Source organism: Cryptomeria japonica, chromosome 3 (assembly GCF_030272615.1).
Source record: "Cryptomeria japonica chromosome 3, Sugi_1.0, whole genome shotgun sequence".
Classification (NCBI taxonomy): Eukaryota; Viridiplantae; Streptophyta; class Pinopsida; order Cupressales; family Cupressaceae; genus Cryptomeria; species Cryptomeria japonica.
Window position 1 is genome coordinate 9,431,117 of NC_081407.1, and position 7,451 is coordinate 9,438,567.

Below are 7,451 nucleotides of genomic sequence, written 5' to 3' on the forward strand. Positions count from 1 at the left end.
TGTTTACTCTTGCTGACTGATTGGACTGATCTCCTTGAGGTCCCTCCTCATCAGTGATTGCTTCAAGTGGTATCAGACCGAAGTTTCATTCCAAAGGTTGCATGTCCTGAATTTTGTTGTAGGGTGGTAGATTACAGATCCAACCTGCAATTGCAGAGGACTAGCGTGAATCAATGGTGCAAAGAGGAACTAAGAATGGTGGAGCGCGTGGGAATGCAGATCCTGCTGTGATGGAGATTTTGTGAGGAATAGCAACTTAGTTAGAAGTCGTGGAGACAACCCAGAGAAGAGGCCAACATATTGAGGATGTGAGCAAAGATGAAGGAGAAGAAGCCCTGACAGAACAAGTGAACCTACTGGTAGTTGATCTGGATGAAGAAAGGTTTTTAAGGGTTTTGAGTAGGGCGAACACTAAACCTCATTTTACCCCACCAGAATATGATGGGAAGTTAGATTCAGATGAATTGATGGATGGAATCTCGGAGATGGAGAAGTATTTTTATTTTGAAAACACTACATAAGAGAGGAAGGTGAAATATGCATGTACCCGGTTGAAAGGTCATGCATCTCTTTGGTGGGAGCACTTGCAAGTTGATAGGCAAAGAAGAGGTAAAGAAAAGATTAAGACATGGGATAGGATGATTGCTAAGTTAAAATAAAATTTTGTCCCTACGAATTATCAAGTGGATTTGTTCTGGAAGTTGCAGAATCTGAGACATAAGGAATCTAGTGTGAAGGAGTACACCGAAGAATTTTACAAGTTGAACATCAAATTTGGACATGTTGATGATGAAGTTAAAAAAATTGCAAGATATTTGAATGGATTGCAGATGTCTATACAAGATGAACGAGGTATGATCAAATTGGAGAGTGTACCAGTATGCAGTAAAGGTTGAAGAGAAATTGAACAAAAGACATGAGCAGAGACAGAGAGGTAGAGGTGGAAGGTTTATAGGAGGAAGATTTCAAGGAGGAAGAGGAACCAGTACATATCATAACAAGGACAACGAAGTGAGAAAAGAAGGTAATTCATAGGAGAAGAGGTTGGCTTAATTGATTTTGAGTGTGGCTTAATGAATATGTGTTTTATTTATTTAATTGATTTTTAGTGTGGCTTAATGAATTAATTTAAATAAATTGAATAATTTATTTAATTAATAGGAGAAGAGGTTGAGAATGAATTAATTAAATATTAATTTAATTAACTGATGACTGATGGTTAAATAATCAAATAAATAGTAAATATTCATTTAATTAAGTGGACAAATTTATGTGACTACATTTGCCCCTCTTTGAGACAGTGCAGTTTATCGCGTCATTTCAAAGAAAGAAAAATAGGTGTGAAGAAATATGCCCCATTAATGTTAATTTAGTGGGTGGTATGCCCCCTCGAGAGATGGGCCAAAATATTTCAAAAAATCGGGCTATCTCTCGAAAAAGAACGAGAAGTGGAGGGGAGGTAGAATAGAATAAGCGTGAGCATTTAATTATTTAGAAAGGGACCGGTAATAGGGAAGTTATACACTTGACTTAGGAAATTTCATCTCACGAACCGGTTGACCAACTTTTTACTTAGGGAAAAAATGGCCTCGTTTATGGAAAGGGTACCCTTGGTTTAAGTGGAAAAAAGTAACAGTGAAATATATCATTTCTAGGGTTTTCTTCACAAAAATATAAGAAGTTTTTGATAAATCCTAAACCCTAAGCCTTGAATTGTTCTCAAACGATATAAGTAACAACCTGAAAATCAATGTTTTAGGCTAAAATTTGAAAATTTTGTGCAATCAATTTTCAGGGCTATCAACAGGAGTGGAAACTCTCCTTTTCTTTTCAACCTCTGTCTTCAGCCAAGCTAGAAAGGTTATTTCAGATTTTGATCCTCTATTGATAATGTCGGGGGTAATTTGTACAAGAGAGGAGGGGATTTCAAGCAAAGCAGAGAAAGATTGATCATCAATTATTTGTTGATGAATAACTTCAGAATCAGAGAGGGGTGTTTTTCCTTTGGGTGGTGTAGCTCGGTCATCTCATTCACAAGTGGACTTTAGCCTGGCAATAGTTTCTTCAGTCTTTTCTCCATCACCGCCCGACTAAGAGTTTATGTTTAGCAGCCTATCTGTAGACTTAATTGCTGGTGTTTAAATATGGGAAGAGGAAACTACTCCATGCTCTATGCGAGATGAAGACTTTTGACTTTGAGAAGAGTTGACTTGTTGTTTCCATTTGTCATTCATCCAGTCAGATTTTCTTCTTAATACCAGAGCAATACGAATCATCGGGTCTAAAACGTCTTCTTTGGACCAATCAACCTCCAAAGGGACTGCATTAGCAATAGTGTGATACTTTGGGTCAATAATGACCTCATCTTCAGTAACATCATCGGGAACATTGAAGAAAACACCAAGGGTGTGAATTTGTTGTAAGGAGAGACTCATATAACTCCTCTTGAATACTTCAATATCATCTAAACAATCCTCCTAGAAATCTTCAAGCTCAGGGGGATGCATATAACTCTTGGCTCCATACAAATGGTGCCTCACATACCCTTTACTGTCAAAGTTGCTTCTGGCTGGTAGGGACGAAAAATGGAACTTCTCTAGAAGTATTCCCACTACCTTGGCAGCACCATTAGATTTACAACAAGACATTGGTGGACAATGGAAAATAGTATCCCTTCTTTCCCATATTAAGTTATTTCACATTTACCACAGACATTTGGCAGCAAACTTCTAAAAACACAATATAATAAGAGGGAAAACGGGGCAATTTCAATGGCTCTTTCTCAAAACCCCCAACTCTAAGGTATGAGAATTAGTTGAATTGGGTGTAAAAGCTTCCAAATTTCATCACAAGATCAACAAAGACATGGGAAAACCATAGGCCAAGGTTTCCTTCTAGTTTTCTTACTAGGCCCATTAAGAACACATCATTTACACGAGAAAACACATGTATACCCTTCCGCATGGTTAGCTGAGGAAATTTCTAATAAACAGGTGTGAAAACAAGAGGAGGGTGATGCAGCTCTAAACTCAGCTAATTAGACTCTTGGCTAGCTAGGATGTAAACAAGATATGGGCACATATGAAAGACTAGGGACTGGCGAAAATTCCACAATTGCTCATTCAAATGAAAACTGATGATGGATGCCCAATTAATGAAACTTTCGGGAGCACGGATAATAATAATGAAATGACACATCCAGAATTTGAAAAATTTAGTGGAATCATTACCCACAACATGGTGCAAAAGAACTAGAATCTCTACAACTTCATCTTTAAAATGCATTCTTTTAAGCTTGGTGGGCAGCTAAGACTTACCTCCCTTTTCTATCTTCAACCAGTTCCTAGCTATACAATTCATGAAAAAGTCTCCATGCGCGCATAAATATTCCTCGTCAACTAAAATAGACATATTCTTAGCAGCTTCTTTTTCGGGGAGGCACAAAGTGTAGGAAACACTTTCATGGTTAATTCACGCAACTACCCTACCACCTTTCGCCTGAATTTCTTGAGTCTCAGGGTTGTATCTCTTAGAGAAGGCATCAACCAAATTTGTGCAGGGAATGACAAATAGGAAACCAGTTGCAGAGGCTAAACCACACTGAATAATTTTCTCTCGTAGCAAAGTTCTTTCTCCTACTTCTAGCTCCTATAGAAAGGTTTCAAAATTCAACTGCTCCATGACCACGTCTCGCACACCTACCCACTGATTTTGTATTATACTTTGCATGAGCACAAGCTAGATGATACACTTAGAGAATTTAGAAAAATAGAGACTAGTTCAAAAATCATTCGCTACCCCATTCGTGTACTTAAATGATGTGACATGCCTTAAATGCCACATTTGCTTCACCTTTTTAAATGGTCCCTTAATTCAACTTGTTCCTGCTAACAAGACAAACAATGTTAGTCCGTATAAAACCTAACACAAAGGCGATGCCTCGAAACCTAGGAAAGATTTGACAAGTCACTCGATCGGGGAAAATGTGAACTAATGAACCTATGGTCGGGAGTTGTGAGCTTTCTACAACCTGTGACAGAGCAACCAAACACAAGATGGGAAATATCAAGCAATCGAGGACTTTTAGAACTTTCTAACTCCGTGACTAACTTAGAAAAGGGGTGTAACACATGACATAACTTCGGGAAATCACCAAGCCCGCGACTAAAGGGTAATGATTTCATAATTTAAAATAAGGGTAACACTCTAGTTGTGAGAGATCTTTTTTGTACATGGGTACCTCATCGGGCCTTTTTTTGTTAGGACCCATTTTTGCATTTCATGCATTTAGAGTTTTCTTTTACTTCTCCTTAAGTTTCAATTAAGGGGATGTGTTAGATAATTCTATTCTTATAGTCACGATTTTGTAGCTAAAGTTCACTTATTCATTATTTAGTTGAGCTTTATTTAGCTCCTTTATGCTTTTTTTTAGTTCTCCTAATTTTCGATTAGGATTTATCTTGCTTTTTGTAAAGCAAGTCATTGTGCATTGTTGCAGTCATTCTGTAGTATTTGATTTTTGAAGAATATAACATATCTTTGTGTTGCTCACATTAATGAAAGGTGTTCTTAATTTTTTGTTTGATCTTGTAGGTGCTTGTGTTTCAAATAGATCAAAGAAGAATAAATATATAGAGCACAAAACACATCAACTATATACAAATGGGTATATCACATATCAAGCTACCAAGGTCTTTTAGAATAGGAGGTGTAAAGAGTAAACATGGAATGAACATTCCAAGATGAATCTATGAGAATGACTACACTTTAGGTTGCCCTAGTTTGTAATGCAGACTATTGGTGAAACACACCCAAACATACCCTCCTCCTTTGCTACCTTTCATATGCAATCCATCAAGGACTTTTTGGTCAAACAAAATCATATTAAATTAGTGACTTCTCCACAACTACTTCAATTGCCTTTTGTGGAGTCACAAGTTGATCTTGGGGACATTTCACCCCTTTACAAGTTTCAATTAGGAATTGTAGACACCCAAATCTGTCCACTTAATTAAATGAATACTTAGTATTTATTTGATTATTTAACCATCGATCAACAATTAATTAAATTAATATTTAATTAATTTATCTTAACCCTCTTCTCCTATTAATTAAACAAACTATTCAATTTATCTGATTTGATTCACTTAACCAAATTTAGACCATTAATTAAATAAATAAATCATATTTGTTTAATTTTTTTTTTGATCGATAAAAGGCCGTAGCCAACATTTTATTATTATTTTTTTTAAAATATTACATCTCCATTCAGTGTGGGCACCGGTAGGAAAGAATGGAGATAAGAAAACCTCCGGTCTAGCCCAGATCCCTTCTGGAATCAGAAATTATACATAACTGTACATTTTTACAATTCCTCATCTGAGGATGTAGGCAGACATAATAAGACCTTTAAGATTCTGTCCGTACATAATATCATTCAGCACAATCCGGCTGGATCCAACTTCTCATATGTGGCAAATCCACATATTCTTTGAGCATAAACTTTGTCCTGTTTTCCGAATCTGCAAAATCTTAGCAACATACTTTGCCAAATTGTTAGTAGCATAGTAAACTTAATAAATTGTATCGATCATTCAGAGAATAATAACATCTTTCAAATAATGTTAGAGGATTGTAGCCTGGATATCCCTTAGCTTGGAACCCTCCTAACCCGTTGGGTTTCAAATTAAGAGATTATCCAGGCTACAATTCTGCCTACATCTGGAAAGAATCAATTTCTATCAGATACTTAAATACATTAAATTCTTCAAAAATCAGTTCACCAAAACCTGAACATAAAAAATCAATATTTTCTTATGCATATGTCTATGTCTTTAAAAGCCAATATGCACAATAATCTATCATTGAAACTGCCATGATCCTGAGAGTATATAGATGCACATAGAAAAAAAAAATAGGCCTGGGAAAAGAAGTGAAACCACAGAAGAACCGAAAAATGGTCCAGAGCTTTATTGTAAATAGAACCAGCTAAAATCTGAATCCATATCAAAATCTTGGATTACCTTTACTGCCCTCCTCAAAACCACCCCATAAATCAGTCACCCATACCTCAAACAATTGGAAGAAACCCGAAAGAAAACCACACAAAGGATCCAGGGTAACTCAAAAACAAACTATGTGGGATGCTAAGCAATTCTGATACAACCTCTACTAACATGCAAACATCGATACAGAAACCAGCATAAACTGTCCCATTTTAAAAACAAGGCTGATGACCATAGTTAGAGTTGATACCAGTTCTAACCGAAATGTAGGAACTAGAGAACCAAGTGTTAAAAAACCAGTCACCATGGCTCCAGGACATAACGCCTGGCAGTCCCAGCTAATCCTTACAAGAAGAGATTTAAATTGCATTGAATTCTATCCCTTCGCTGTCCAGGGCAGACTTATCATCGTTTACATGCATTGCATTCATGCATTGGAGGACTAGCCTGCTGCTGTCAGAAAAGTGAAATCAGACATTTACCAGTCACCTCTTACCATGACTGAAACACCCCTGGCACCTCCTACCTAATGGTAGTTAAGGACTCGGAAAATAGAAATCAATCATATATTCAGGTTCAGATATAGATATATATAAATATATATATATATATTTATATATATACATACTCTAATATATATAGATTCTGAATATATATATATATATGTATATGTGCGTGTGTGTGATTGAGAAGTTTTCTAATTACACCCACACATACACACACATATACATATATATATGAGGAAATATATATATATGTATATATATACTATTGTATTTATATACACATATCTATATATATGGACATATATATATGTGCATATATTTATAATGGGACTGTCTATGAATATGTACACATATATATATATATCCAAGTGAGAGCATATATATATATATATGTATATATATATGTGTATATATATATATCTGAAACTAAGTATACCAAAATGCTGTAGTAAGGATACTATGGCCACCCTTCTAGAGTTTATAAATGAGGGACCAGGAGAGGATTTGGAGAGGAGTGATATGAAGGGGAATTACGTACATCACCTAAAATATCCATGGGGCAAACCATTCTAAAGACATACGAATTCCCATCTGCCCCTAAATTGGCTAACTTGTCTGCAATAGTGTTTCCTTCCCTATAAATATGATTGACCGAAGTTTCCTCAAAATATTTGATCAAGTCCAAAATACTTTTTAGTTCCGCTTGCAATTTCCAGTTTGACACTACCCTAGTCCTGACTGCATTTATAGTTAACGATGAATCCCCCTCAATTTCCAGATATTTTATCCCAAGTGATTTGGCTAAAATCAATCCCTCCCGTAACGCTGAGAACTCAGCCAAGTTATTCGAGGCCCAGCCAATAGGCTTATTAATGCTAGCCATTAGTACACCGTTGTCCTGGTGAATTGCACACCCTATACCTGCTATACCAGGATTTCC